Source organism: Mixophyes fleayi, chromosome 1 (assembly GCF_038048845.1).
Source record: "Mixophyes fleayi isolate aMixFle1 chromosome 1, aMixFle1.hap1, whole genome shotgun sequence".
Classification (NCBI taxonomy): Eukaryota; Metazoa; Chordata; class Amphibia; order Anura; family Limnodynastidae; genus Mixophyes; species Mixophyes fleayi.
In genome coordinates, this window is record NC_134402.1 from 321318058 (window position 1) to 321334411 (window position 16354).

Below are 16354 nucleotides of genomic sequence, written 5' to 3' on the forward strand. Positions count from 1 at the left end.
CTGCATGGTTGTAGGTAAGTACACTGGGGGTGGGCTCCTCCTGCTTACCTGGAACACCAGAGGTTTGAACGAAAAGATTAAACTCCCTTGTTTTATCCCAGCTTCGAAAATATAATGTAGATATAGCTTGTTTGGTTGAGAAACTTCTCTATGGTAGCAAAGTTTTGGCCTTAAAGCGTCAATGGGTGGGATGAGCATATCATTCTACACACTCTGCTAATTCCAGAGGAGTTTCTATACTAGTCAAAAAATCACTAACTTTTACATTAGAACATGTTCAAGTTGACCCTTATGGGAGGTATGTGTTCCTTAGGGCGGTTGTTAATTTCTCCCCACTTATAATCTTGGCAATTTATATTCCACCTCCTTACAACAATGATATTTTGTGTAAGGCTTCCATTTTCATGATACTCTCTCTGGCCACCCCGGTGGTGTGTCTGGGAGATTTTAACAATGTTCTTCACACAGGGTTAGATAGATAGCGAGAGTCAAATGCACCTCCTCCTGGAGGTCCTACCCCTTTTTCTCGCCTTCTGGAGGAGATGGGCCTGGTTGATGAGTGTAGGTGTAGAAATCCTGATAAACAGCAATTCTCCTGCCATTCTACTAGTTATCACACCATGTCACAGATAGATTTGATTTTACCCTCCTTATCTTTATCACCAAATGTCACTTCCACTGAATACCTCTCCAGGGGCATTTCAGATCACTCTCCAGTTCTTGTATGTATTGACCTGACGAATGACATAGGGATGAGATTTTGGAAGTTAAACCCACTCTGGTTGGATACAATGGGTACTGGGGGGGTCTTTACTAACCTTTGGGAAGGATACTTTATGGATAATAGTAAGTCATCATCTTCAGATGTCCTTTGGGATGCATTCAAGGCTTTTCTAAGGGGGACCCTGATTAAAAATATTTCTGACACCAAAAATTCTAATAAAAAAGTAGAATCTACGTTGGAACAGCGATGTAGGGATTTGGAGTGTCTGTACCTTAGCCCACACATGCTTGAGGACTGTCTCCAATGGTTGAAGGCTCAGTTGGAGTGGAGGGATTATCTGTTTCATATGTCTAAACACTACCTTCTATTATCACAACACAGACAATATTCTGAGGCAGACATGGGTGGAAGTTACCTAGCATGTTTGGCAAGGGAGCAACAGTCTAGTATAGGGGTCGGCAACCCGCGGCTCTGGAGCCCCAGGCAGCTCTTTCAGCCATCTGCTGCAGCTCCGGAGTCCAAGTGTCAGTGGCAAAGGGGGTGACAGAGCGCCTCTCTGTCACCCCCTTTGCTAAACTAATTACTATTTAAAAATATAAAAAACAGCAGAGAGCCGGCAGAGGAGAGAGCGCTCCTCCCCCACCGTACAAGAGGGGGCTACATAATAAAAATGGGACCTATAAAAGGGGGCTGCATAATAAGGGTTTTGTGGTTCCCAAGGTTTTTTCTTTCTTCAGAAAACGGGTCCAAATGGCTCTTTGAGTGGTTAAGGTTGCCTACCCCTGGTCTAGTAGAACTATCCCAGCAATTTACAATAACCAACATGTAAAAATTTTTAGGGGAGGTGAAATTGTAGATGTGTTTTTCCAATACTATAAGGGTACTTATACCTCTAAGGTGCAATATTAGCATAGTCAGTTAACAGCATATTTAGATTCCATTAAATTCCTATGTCTCTCCCAGGATTCGGCTTCTGTTTTGAGTGCACCTCTCACAATTGAAGAATTAGATGCAGCTATATCCTTGTTTCCCAATCATAAGGCTCAAGGGATTGATGGTCTTCCTATAGAGCTATATAAGAAATTTATAAACTTCTTTGTCCCACAATTGCTAGACCCCTTTAATGGTGTATATAACTTGGGTTCTTTGCCATCCTCAATGTCAGAGGCACTGATAATTGTGTTGTTGAAACCGGGGAGGGACCCCCTCTATCCCGAATCCTATAGACCCATCTCTCTCCTTTTCACTGATGTTAAAATACTAGCCAAGATTCTTGCTTCCAGACTAAATTCTGTTATTTCTGAGATAGTTCACCCGGACCAAACAGGGTTTATGTCCAGTAAATCCACCATTTCAAATTTACGCCGCCTCTACGCTCATATCCAGCTGCCCCATTCGGCTGAAGAGGGGGCAGTGGTGGTGTCTTTGGATGCTGCCAAGGCCTTTGACTCGGTCGAGTGGGAATACTTATGGGAAGTGTTGCTCAGATTTGGGTTGGGGACTGAGTTTATTAAATGGATTAGGCTATTGTATTCAGCTCCAGCGGCAAGTCACAGTAAATGGCCACACATCCTCTTCTTTTAGACTGGGGCGAGGGACTAGGCAAGGTTGCCACTTGTCTCCAGCGTCCCTTTCTCTCTCAGGAGGCCACCAAAACCATCATACACGCACTCATCATCTCCCGCCTGGATTACTGCAACCTCCTCCTCACCGGCCTCCCCCACTCCCATCTCTCCCCCGTCCGCTCTATACTCAATGCGGCCGCAAGACTCATCTACCTCTCACGCTGCTCCTCCTCTGCCTCCCCTCTCTGCCTCGCCCTACACTGGCTCCCCTTCCCCTACAGAATTCTTTTCAAACTCCTCACCACCACTTACAAGGCTCTCTCCCACTCTACTGCCCCTTATATCTCTAACCTCCTCTCCATTCACACTCCCACCCGTTCCCTGCGCTCAGCCAATGACCGCCGCCTCTCCTCCACTTTGATCACCTCTTCCCATTCCAGAATCCAGGACTTTTCCCGCGCAGCCCCCTTCACTGGAATGGCCTCCCTCGCTCCATCCGCCTCTCTCCTACTCTGTGCTCCTTCAAACGTGCATTCAAAACTCATCTCTTTCTCAAAGCCTACCAAACATCCACTTAACCCCCATCTCCTCCGCTCATTCTCCCCTCTCTCCCATTCCCTCAACTGGCTCCTCTTGTGCCTGGTCTGTTTTACCCTCCCTTAGGATGTAAGCTCGTATGAGCAGGGCCCTCTTCCCTCCTGTCTCCTTACCCGTTCTTCTGCTCCGTGTCTATTGCATCTGCCTGCCTGGAGTTTCTGAAGTATTGGTACTTTTTGTTTATTGTTCTGTACTGTTATACCCTGTATAGTCTACTGTTTGTACTATGTGCGGCACTGCAGAAATCTTTGGGCGCCTAACAAATAAAAGATAATAATAATAATAATATTCGCGTTGGCCATATAGCCTCTGGCCTGTTTGATCAGAGATCATCCCCAGATTGTTGGGCTTCCACTGGGGAAGGCTGTTAGGAACTCCCAAGCCGGTACAGTGAAACTCGGGAACTACTCTGAAGGCCCGGTGTTCGCTGGAGCCCCTAGTGGTGGGGACAGACTGGGCTGCGGCCCGACCGAGGGTCGAGTAACGTATACTGACTTAAAGGAGTACCCAGGAGTGGAGTGATTGGCGGACTGTAGTTAAGAAGAATCCTAGGTCAAAGGGTCACAAGCACAGATGCAATATCCAAAGACAAGCGAAGGGTCAAACACACAGGCAGAGAAGCAAAATCCGAAATCCAGGCAAAAAGGTCGAGGTCAGAAGAGAAGGGTCACAGGTCCAAGAACAAGCAGGGGTCAAAACACGGGTAGTCAAATCCAAGGTAGCAAGAACCAAAACAGATAGCACAAGCAGGCAGCAGGACTGAGGACAGAACGCTATAACCGGCAGTGAGGCTAAGTCCTCACTGCCTTAAATAGTACCGATGGCCAATCATGACACAGTCTAGAATGTGTCCTCAGCTGCAGCATAATAAAAATGCAGATCCTGCAGCCAATGGAAACAACAGAGTGCCAGCGGTAAACTAACTCCTTAATCAGCCCTGATTGACTGATCTACAACAGCCTTGCACGGCTGACTCAAATTCTCCCTATTGACAGCTGGCCGGGCGTGGCGCCAGAAGCTCCCCTGCGTCCCGGTTGTTGCCCAGGCAACCGGGAAGCTGAAACCAGAAGTGACGCCCCCGGTTGCCGTAGCAACAGATGGGGCGTCCCCAGAGACACTTTTCAGGTCTACTGTTTGTGACTTATCTTATGTATTCCCGCTTCATGGTGTGATACCCCCTAATAACAAGAATAGACATTACCTTAAATGGACCAAATGTTTTAAATATCTCGGGGTCTGTATATCTAATTTTTCAAGTGAGTTTGTATCTCTCAACATTAACCTGGTTATAGAATACTTTAAAACAAAATCTCATATGTGGAAGAAACTTCCCCTTACAGTTACTGGCAGGATCAATTTATTTAAAATGGTTGTACAGCCAAAATTTCTACACATTCTCCAACACTCACCAGTATAACTCCATAGGACGATATTCCATAAGATAGACTCATCTCTTCGTTTGTGTGGGGAGAGGGCAGGGCCCGGATCCGATTGGCTACATTGTGAAGGTCCAAGGGTGACGGAGACTTAGCTCTTCCAAACCTTTGTTTATATTACTATGCAGCACAGCTTACCCACTTGATCAGCTGGTTGGGAACACATATTCCTATAGACTTGCTGGGGTTTCTTGGCGAGTCCTATGCTTCTGGTAATGCGCTTTTACTACCTATGGAAGTATTGCTTATGGGGAAATGTCCGAATCAGATGGCCGCGATAATTAAACAGGCTGTGGAGATTTGGCGTATCTCGCATAATACTGCGAGGTTAAAGTTTTTATCCCTTTCCTTCCCAGAACTTAACAAGCTGCAATACTATAATATGTGGCATAGATATGGTATTGTGAATATTGGGCAATTGTATGAGTTTGGTTCCTTGAAAACCTTAGTGCAACTGTTGCAAGAAAAATAATTCCTAATTCTGCATTTTACTGTTACCTCCAATTAAGACACTCAGTTTTCTGCCTCCCTTCCATTAATTTAACCATCCCCTCTAAAGAGTCTTCTGCAAAGGGTGGGTACTAGAAATACTATATCTCAACTCTACTCAAACCTCAATTGTTCACTTGCCCTGAATGACTTAAACTCACTGAAAGCCAAATGGCAAGTGGATTTAGGCCCCCTATTAGTTAAGGAGTAGTCACATATGCTTCAGAGTCTCTGCAGCGCCACATCCTGCCTTCGCTACAAACAAATACTCTTATATGTGTTGCACAGAGTATTTCTTACCCCTGTTGGTTTGCATTGAATTGTCGGAAGAAATGACCCGTCTTGTCCAAAATGTTGTTCACTGTCTGCTGATTTTTGGCGTATGCTATGGGGTTGTCCAGTTGTAAATACCTTTTGGTCCAAAGTTTGGGAATGTGTTCCTAACACTGTTCCCCTTGCCCCTCCTTGAATCCCAAATGTTGTCTCTTCGTTAGAAGATTTAACAAATAAATATACAGCTGCGTACATTTTTAATTTAACGACACTTGCCAAGGTGGTGATTTCTAGGACCTGGCTGGCATCTGGCTCACCTGATTTTCATAAGTGGAGAGCCCCGGTTAATTCCACTATGCAACATGAAAGATATGTGTACACATGTAGAAATGCTAAATCAAAGTATCATAAAATATGGTCTAGATCAGGCCTGTCCAACCTGCGGTCCTCCAGGTGTTGTGAAACTAAAAGCCCCAGCATGCTTTGCCAGTAGACAACCAGTTGATAGCTGGAAGGGCATGCTGGGACTTGTAGTTTCACAACACATGGAGGGCCGCAGGTTGGACAGGCCTGGTCTAGATGGTATACGTCTAGATACTGAGCCTGTTCAAATGACTTGGTGTCTTCTGAATAATTCTCTTGCTGGAGGTAGGGGAGAGAGAATTTTTCTGGATGACCTGTTCCGTGTGTGTAAAAATGTAAAAGTGTTAAACTATGGAAGTCTACTGGCACTTTCTAATACTTAAATTGTTCAAGCACTATTTGTAGCAGCTTGTACTACCAATATGCTGGTTGTGGCGAGTCCCAAAATCTAACTCTTCCATAATACTGTCACACATCCTGGGAAAATAGGCTTATCGATATTATTGTGAACACTATTTCATAATTGGTTTGTATGTGAATTTGCCAATTGTAAGTGAGAAACTTTGCAATTTAAGAATGTCATGGTTTGTTTTGTATTAGTATTTGTCTGAGTTATTTTTGTTTGGTATGTGTTTGAAAAACCAAATAAAAAATATCTGATTTAAAAAAAAAAAAATTTGAGACCTATTCGGAGAAAGGCACTATATATACTATGATCATTATTATTTGTTCTGCAGCACCCCACCAAACAGTGAAAATTCCCCAATAAGGGCCTTCTCCACCCCTCATTTTTGTAATCTTGTTCTGAAAAAAAGATATATCATTTGTGGCTCCATAACTATGTACATACTTGCCAACATGTATATGCCGAAATCTTGTCGTTAGGCCCCTCCCCTTGCTCAAATCTTCTCCCAGATAACACAATATGCAGTGACTTAAGCCCCATCCTGACCCACTTCACTAGGGAAGTGGACAGATGTGGAAGGTTGCACACCACTTCCATTCGTGGGCCTACCCACACTCCCGATCCACCAACTCCTTCCCATGGAAAATGTTGCTCTCGCCACATACGCTGCTATTCTCAAATGCAAAAATCATGAATGGAGCTTAAAATTGGGCATATTTGCGCAAATGGGATTTGCACCATGATAGGTGGATGTTAGGTTATTTACCTTTTCACAAGGAAAATTAGCTCTCTAATTGCAATGGGTACATGTCCATGTCCCATTAAAGCAAAAAAAAAATCACATTAGATATTGTGAACAAAGTGGCAGTAATATAATAATTGTGTTAAGGATTAAATAAAATGAGCCGTAGAAACGGAAAATAAGTGAATGCATGAAAAACTGTTACACTGAAGAAAATGTGATTGAAAGAATGCTTTGTCCCTATTGTCACTTTGTGACCTTAATTGATGAAAGGGTATTTCTCATTGTTTTTAATACATTACAGATGGTATAGGTTTGGATTGCTCTCTGACAGTGTAGGGGTGGACATAATTGTTTTATCCCATGGTTCTGCCAGGATTGATGTTTAAAAGCGGCACTTTTCAGTTCCCTGCCTCCGCTAATCCCACAGCTCCTTTGTAATAGATGAGAGTTGGCGTGTGAATGCGTCCTTGTCTCTCACTATCCGACCAGTAGTTGCCACAGCAACAGTGTATGAAATAGGTACTATGGGAATACAAGGATGTACAACCCCAATGGGGAGGGCTATGAAAATGAGGTGGGCACATTGCTCTGTATAACCTTGGGTTTGGTTTCAACAAAATAACAATTATATAAACCTCTCTGTTCCTTAGTTTTATTAAACAAGGAATGTCTTTAAATGTAGAAATATTAGCTTTTTTATTAAAATATACTGCAAAGCAGTTCTCTGTGATAATAAGGCTACTAAAAAAAAATAATTTAAATGAAATTGAGCAAAAAGGTTTTAGAATCAACCACTTCAATCGACCCAGTGACATAAGTATTTTAACTTTTCTCCATTGGGCACTTCTGCAACAGAAGTCAAACCAGTTACTGGAGGTCATTTAACTTGGTCACAATCCTCTCTGGTGATGTTACACACTTATTTTTGCCCCAGTGCACCAGGAGCACAAGTGTTTGCAAAATAAAGAATGGTGAAATGGCGACAACTGATTTGTATGGTGCAACCAGTGTAATTAAAAAATTAGCTCCAGTATCTAATAATGCTCCACATATGCCGGGACCACTCTGCAAATCCCTACACTGGCTCACCATATCCTCCAGATTCCAAATAATATTACTCACCCTCATCTACAAACCTCTCAACAACACCACCCCTTCATACAACTCTAATTTCATCTCAAAATACTCTCCCTCACACCTTCTTAGACCTACCTCTGACCTGCACCTCGCATCGTCTTTGAGAAACACCAATCACTCCAGCCCAGGCTCGGACTGGCCTGCAGGGCAGCAGGACTATCCACCGGTAGGCCCCTCCACATTATAGCCACGCCCCCTCTGTTGTTAGGGAGGAGCTAAGAAAACAGCTGACTCCCGACTTGCATACAATTCATCTTTTGGACATACGCGAGAACAGGAAGGGACAGATGCGTTCCACAGTGGAACGCAGGCACCTTCCTCTCCAACAGTAACAAGCACGGACCACGAGAAACATCCTCTGATTGCAGCACACTGGGTACCCGGCCACCATCTCTATATACATCGAAACTGCAAGTAAACAAAGTTAAATTTGAAAGCATCGCAGCAATAACCATGTGATATATGTGGACAGTGATCTGAATATTTATATTGCACTAGCAGAGACTTAAAAAAATACCAATTCCCATCTACTGGACTTGTATGCTATGAACATTATTTTATTGAGATATCAGTGACTGTGTTATATCTGGATCAATGCAGCATTTATACCCACTGCCATTTGCCTCCCAGTAGCTAGACTAGTCCAGGTCTATATACCTAGGTTTGTCTGATTTTTTATGTATGTTCAATTGATGCCATACCATATGTATGTATATAGAAATCAATGCCTCATAATATAAATACTGTGGTTTAATTGGAGTATTTTATTTGTCTATATTAATGTATTTTTATGTATTTTAACCAGGATTCAATAAATTGTGATAAAACTAACATTAAATGTTATCCCACTAATTGAACCGAGCCTCTTGCTCACAGCCTAATACAAGATATAGAAAAATACGAATTGTATTCAAGATAAAAGAATACAAATTTTATTATTAGCATTACACTTGGAATAATACATAAGTCAATGAGCGCTTATCTTTCAGTATATTATTAGTTCGTAGAGAGGGATAACCTGTGTTAATGCTGCTCTTGCAACAGTAGGGGTAGAGCCAGTGTCGGACTGGGGCATGAAGGGCCCACCGGGTGACTGCAATGCTAGGGGCCCACCAGTGGGGGTGTGGCCGGCCATCATAGAGGCGGGACCAGACACTAGAGGGGGAGTGGTCAGCTCACGGAGGACAGCTAGTACCATAGTGTAGTATATAAAGAATGCAGTGTGTATATAGAGTACACAGTCTTGACCTGCCCCTTAGATTGGGTAGAACAGTCACCAAAAATTGGGATTGTTCCAGTAAACCAGGCTTGGCTAACCTGTGGCACTCCAGGTGTTGTGAAACTACAAGTCCCAGCATGCTTTGCCAATATATAGCAGCTTATTGCTGGAAGGGTATGCTGGAACTTGTAGTTTCACAACATCTGGAGTACCACAGGTTAGCTAAGCTTGCACTAGACTCAGATCATTTGACAGACTGTCCTACCTGTTGTTGTCACTTTTACCACCTGTGGCTTCTGGTTTCTTTAGTTGCGGCTTGTCTGTATCCTGGAATGTTGAGGGTCCTATTTGGAAAAAATAATGGATACATTTAGAAAACACCAACCATCCCCGCTATTAAATCAACAGCACCCACATTTAATAAATAGGCCTCTCTCCAGCCCCAACATTAAAGTAATAGTACTCACATTTGCTAAATAGATCTATTTCCCTCCAACCGACCCCAACATTAAATTAATACTATTCCCATTTAATAAATAAACAAACCTATTACCCTCCCTCCAAACAGCCCCAGCAAAAAATTAATAACATTTACGTTTAATACATCCATTTCCCACATTAAATATTAATATTCACATTTAATAGATAGCCCTCCTCCCCACACTCAGCCCTACATTCAATTATAGACCCAAACCACCCAGCATTAAATTAAAGGTCCCATCACCCCCTCCCTATAGTGTTCTCTGTACAGCCCCCCTCCCTATAGTTTAGCAAAGGCAGCCCCCTCTAATTATAGTTTAGCATAGGCAGCCCCCCCCCTCACTATAGTTTAGTATAGATAGGCAGCCCCCCTATGCCACATAGTAGTGCCCCCAAATCAATATTATACCACACAGTAGTGCCCCAAACAATGTTACTCCACACAGTAGTGCCCCAAACAATGTTATGCCACACAGTAGTACCCGAAATTCACATATGCTACGTAATACTGTCCCCAATTCATATTATGCCCACAATAGTGTCCCCAATTCAAATTATACCCTCAATAGTGCCCCCCAATTCACATATGCCATGGAATAGTGCTCTCTCAATTCGCGCACACATATATATATATATATATATATATATATATATATATATATATATATATATATATATATTCTCTGCAGTAAGCCTCTGCTTACCCAGTAGCTAGAGAACAGATGGAGTATATATATAAGATAAATCTGTGTCAAGTGAAAGTCCTGGAATTTGGAGGAAATTGAAAGACATATCCAATAATATTAAATAAAAATAAGAAAATCTACTTACCCATATTTTGATTGATGCAGCCTCTGATCCTTAGTCCTTCAGCGGCGTCGGGAGCATAAGACAGTCAGCTGACAGGAGGAGGAGGGGGCAGGTCACATGATCGCAGCTGCGATAGCATTTGAAAGATGACTGCAGCCAGTCATCTGTAGCAGCAGGGACGCCGATCACCAGGTGAGCTGACCCCCCCCCCCCCCCTTTGATCCAGAACGTGGCTGCCGGCTGGATGACAGGATACGTATGTTCAGCAGCCATTCATTAATTCCTGGTTTAAGTTAAATATTCTACGGGTATTCCCTTTATTATTCCGCTCACGCTCAGACAGTTTGTGTGTAACACACTTACTGACAAGAAGTCTGATGTGCGTAGGGGGAACTGTTCCCTGTGGTCAAACCTTATCTGGAAATATCTGACAAGAATCCCTGGACCTGGTCTCCCAGGAGGCACACGCTCCTCTGTCTAACACACTGGCAGGATCTGGGCACACGTACTGCGTGTAACACGGGTGATATCAGGATGGTGATTGGGGAACTCTCCACACCAGGCCGGCAGTGAGAATGATTACAAAGGTTTATAACAAGCGGACGAGATGAACTCTGTACACACAGCAGCAGGGACGCCGGGGAGGGCAGCATGGATACCGAACATGTGAGCTGAATGGGCTCCGCCCACTTCTAGAAGGGGGTGTGGCCGTAAGGCAGAGGGGCCTACCGGTGATTTTTCCGGTAGTCCTGTGGGCCAGTCCGACACTGGGTAGAGCGCAACTCCTCCCCCCCCTCCCCGTTTTTGCCAAACACTCCCGTTAAACGCACTACCACACAGGTGCAGAGAGTCACGTCTGGGCTCTCTGAACCTGCGCTGTAGTGTGTTTTTCACTTTGAGCAGGGCAGATGAGAGTAGGAGTTCCGGATATCCAACCGCCCAGAGGAGCATGAGCAGGTTAGTAACTAAGTGCGCAGTCAGCCTGTCATTTTAAAAGCGAAGGATGAGCACACTACATTTTTTATATACTACACTATGGTGCTAGCTGTCCTTCGTGGGCTGACCACTCTCCCTTTAGTGTCTGGTCTCGCCTCTATGATGGCTGGCCACACCCCCTCTGGTGGGCCCCTAGCATTGCAGTCCCCCGGTGGGCCCTTCATGCCCCAGTCCGACACTGCTCCAGCCTACAAAACTTCTCCTGTGCTGCTATCCACTTATGGATTCCCTACCACGCCCGATCAGACTCTTCCCAGCTTTTAAATCCTTAAATGCTCCCTAAAAATATACCTATTTACTTAGTGCCTAGATACTCTCACCTATACTACTCACCCTACCACACTCTCACAACTGTCACAATCTCCACTCTATGCCTCTTGTCTCAGTTGTGCCCCTTTTCCATTAGATTTTAAGCCCTCTCATGAGCTGGGTCCTTCCTACCATTTGTTTCATGTTTGCATTTATTATGCCTGTTTTATACATGCTCTCTTTTCCTCATTGTACAGAGCTACAAAGCACTGTGGCACCCAACAGATCAATTACAATAACAATAAAATTGCACTAAGCTCATAAAGCCCCTAGTATGACACTGATTCAAGTGACTGGTAGTCAGAATTTTAGCTGCATAAACACAGTGTAAATAAAGTTGGTTTACAGACTTTTAATATGAATAGCATTGAAATGAAACAGTCAAAGAAGCTCAAGTGACTTTACCCACTGGTTTTTAAACTCTGTGCTAGCCTTGCATTTTTAATACAAGTGCAATGCATGCAAACACAAAAACATATAATTTTATGTATCCATACCAATTTGTGTTCATTCTTGCACCTGTGCCTTTATATTGGACTTTGCTTCCTCCATTTCAGTGCACTTGAAAAAGGCCATTCATCTCTATGGGAGGGCATTATGTACATACGGCTAAGAGTCCCTTTCAATTCAGTTCGCAGACATTAAGCATAACAACTTCCAGCGGACCAGTTTGCGTTGTTCAATGTCAAGATCAAACTGGAATACAAATAAAGAACCATTTCCCTTGAATAACACCTATAACACATAAATAACTTTTCAGGTGGATTCAAAATTAAGAAGATCCCCTTAGAATTTAAATAAAGTATGTATTTTTTTGATAAATTAAATTGGTGAATAAGTATTTATTATATTTTTATGAAAGTTGATTTAAAAATTGTATTTCTATTTTCGCTACATTTTTGTTACTGTTTTAGTATAATGGAACAGGGTATTAGCCTTTACTCTTATTTGGTGTACCAATGTTCTTTATGATACCATTCCCCACAGCAAGGAGGGGCTGGGAAAAGCTACAACACTTTTCAGGTCAGTGCTGGTAGTCTCTGGAAAGGGGACCCACCTCTTTATTGCAGGCCCTCCACTCATAGAGGCTCCAGCCACAGACTGGGTCTGGTTTCAGTTGACAGTGGTTCTTCACGCCAAAGGTTTCCATGTTAATATTGGGAAGGCTGCCTGACATGGGGCTGTTTTCCACCCTACTCCCCGAAAGTGTGTGCCTGACATGGGACATGGTTTTCATGTACTGCAGCTTGTTTTGTCTGATAGGGCAGGTTGCCCCACCAATACTCATAATACATAGTCTTACATATTCCCTAATAGGAGACACAGGGTTACAATTCCTGTAATCAGCACTCTGATAAGAAGAAAAATCTAGCTAGTCACCTCATCTGGACTACTGCACAGCTATCTTTACTCTGTAGTCAGCTCTTCAATGGAAAGTCAATTCAATCAGAACATGTATCTCACCTGTTTGTAGCTTTTATAGAGTCTCTCAGTTCTACTAAACCTTTGCAGGAGCTTGTGCTTTGAAGAAGACTTGTTTTGCTGGACTGTACATCACGATTCTACCTTTTCAAATACTTTGACTTTGGTTTCATCCCCCACTATTCTACCTTCAACAATACTTTGACTTCACCTTGCACCTCTATACCAGTCGTCTCAGGACTAAGAGGCTTGGCTGGGTTTGGTGTGTCTCTGATAGCTACCCTAGTCAAGTGGTTCTTTCCTGGGAGCTGGCAGCAGCATGACAGAGCCCACCTATGTTGCACACACAGCACTGGTGTCTGCCGAAGCTGCGTGCACAACCTAGGGAGTGTCCGCTCTCTCACAACCCACCAGGTTTTGCGAGCAGCATCGGCTTTTGCCAAAGCATCATGCACTTCCTTGGGGAGAGAAACCAGAAGTGCCCACACTGGGGCCCAAGGTAGCTGTCAGCTGCCTTGAATAGATGGGGTGGGAGGGGGGGGGATGAAAGAGAGAGAGAACACTAGGGGCTAGATTTACTAAGCTGCGGGTTTGAAAAAGTGGGGATGTTGCCTATAGCAACCAATCAGAGTCTAGCTTTCATTTATTTAGTACCTTCTACAAAATGATAGCTAGAATCTGATTGGTTGCTATAGGCAACATCCCCACTTTTTCAAACCCGCAGCTTAGTAAATCTAGCTCTAGGAGTTCTGTGCATAATTCACCTCTTACATGCAAGAAACATTGTTGAGAACTTTCTACCTACCACCAGTTTGTCATTATTATGCTGGACATCATCAGGTAGTAGTCATTATCAATGCTCATGTAACAGCAACTTGGTGCTTACACTGTTAGATGTGGGAAAAGTAGATAAATGCTGATTACCTTTCAGATAAAATGCACAAGTGCACAAAATGCCCACATGCATTAGCCTTCTCAGCTGTGGTAGCATTGTCATTATACTCCTGTGATGTCACGGTTGCCTTCCCTGCAGCCGCCTTAGTGGTATAACAAATGGGCACTTCAACATGGGATACAGGATACGTCCAGAGTAGGACAGTTGGGGGAGTGCAATTTATATGTAGACTTGTGGAGCTGGTGAGTCACATATTGTCTTATAGTACTTCGGCAATCTTTAACAGTGGTTTTGGAACTAAAAGTCCTGGCATGTGCAGTTTTCCTCTTCTAACAATTCTGTCTTGTTGCCATTTTGTTTTATGGTTGAGTTATATTCATAGTCGTGAAAGTATGTTGGATCAAGCCCAAAAGACGAAAACAAATTCCTTATACATATAAAAAAGTAAATTGGAAATAAACACACTCATACCTCTTCCATAAATACATTGCAATTGAACAAAAGACTCACATTTTCCACCCTGGCAAAAAAAGTATATTAAAAAGACAATCTTGATCACAGACTGTGCTTTAGTGTTAAACCGCCTAGGGATATAGAAAAACGAAAATGCAAGAAATGCAGACAACCCCCCCTTCAAAACAATTATACAGTATATTTTCCTAATAATGAAAATAATAGACTGATTTAAACAGTGTCCTGTTTCAGTTTGTGTAGGTTTGGCCTCTTCTTTCACTGTTATTAGCTGCCTATTGTTCGCCACTGGCAGCTCTAAGCTAAAGTAAGCAACAGGGTGGCTTCATTGTAATTGTTTTACAGCAACCCAGAAGTGCAGCACTGCTCCAGGAAACTAAAGATTGAATTGTGGTCATGGAGATAGACCGTCATAACTAGATGACATGTAAAAACCCATTCACTGAATAGTTGACTAAATGTATATTGTATATTAAAGCTTAGTAAATGCTACCATAAATGCTTAGAATAATAACCACGTTCTGCCCTCTGAGTTCTTCCTCTCCTGTCTGCTCTCACATCAGTTACCATACTCGCACTTGCAATAAGTGTCTGGTGACCATAGCAACAGTAGAAGTGGAGATAGGCATTTTTTGGGTCAGTAAACAAGTTGAAAATCTTGTCTCTGCCACCAGTGTGATGGTGTCACTTGAGAAGAAGTTCTAACCTCACCCCATGGTTGGAACAGCCCAGGAGGGTTTCAGCTTTCTTCAGGTGTGCAAGCTCCTAGCCTGACCATTATTTAAAAGGCTAGTAACATTTCTTGCACTAACTAGCAAATTGCTGTATGCAATGTGATCGGCTGCTATAAAAAGAATGAAAAAAGTGGGTGTTCCAGGTTGAAGAGGGCCATCACATACTACGTTCATTGGCCTGGAACATTTCCCGTTTTCAGTCTTCGAAGTATGTCATAGCCGACCGTGTTAAATTATGAAGTCCCTTGTTCACTGACAATGTGGTGTAGAGGCATCCACTTTGAAACCTACCTCTGAACCAGACTCTATCAGGGTAGATCAGATCAATGTATCTCAGTCTCTGGTGGGTTTAAAGTGAGCAGGGCACCCCTCACATGCAGATTTACATGCCATGTGGTACCTCCTAACCCATGGTATATCAGCTGCACTTGGGCTTGGCCTTCCAGTTCCAGATTCCACAAAATATATATATATTAAAGATAAATATGAAAAAATAATATTTTTTAAAAAATTAATATAAAACAAACAAAAAATAAAATTATTCATTAATAATAAAGCATTTTTTTCCTGTGGGCACTCCCTGCTAACATCAGCCTGAGATGGCGTTAGCAATCAGAGGACATCAGTGGTACTTCCGTTGCATGGGGAAGCATTGCAGGAGGCACCAGTGATGGCTATCTGCCTGTGAATAACAGGCTATTCTTTACCAGCTGGGGGCTTTGGCAGCTAGGGAGAAGCTCTAAATCCGGTGGGGGTGAGGGCTGGCGATCCGCTTTTCGCAGGATATATAACTTATCATCCTTTAGTAAATAGACCCTAAGAATTTACTTCATTTTACTTACAGTCTGTAGCTATTGTGGTCTGTTTGCTATTTTCTTTAGGGAGGACATCAACATATTATGGTGGTGTACTAATTATGTCGGCTAAAATAAATCTCCACTGCACATAAACTGAGAGCCTAACATAGTGATTGGCCTTTTTCCCACCAGCTCAAAACTAAAGAAAAATCTTGATTTTTATTTCTTATTCATATTACACTATTAGGCTAATATGACATCAAATGGGATACACCCTCTAGTGGAAGTAAAATGTGATTGGAATTCATTATCTCCTGACTGACAACTTAAAAGTGAAAACTAGTGAGTACATAAGGAATACCACAATTCGCAGAGATGGTTATTTACACAACTAGTATGCATTGGTATACCCTATATGACCACTTAAATGGTTACAATTATTTGCATTGCCCAATTTAAAGATGGCTACATAGCTTGCGAGCTCCC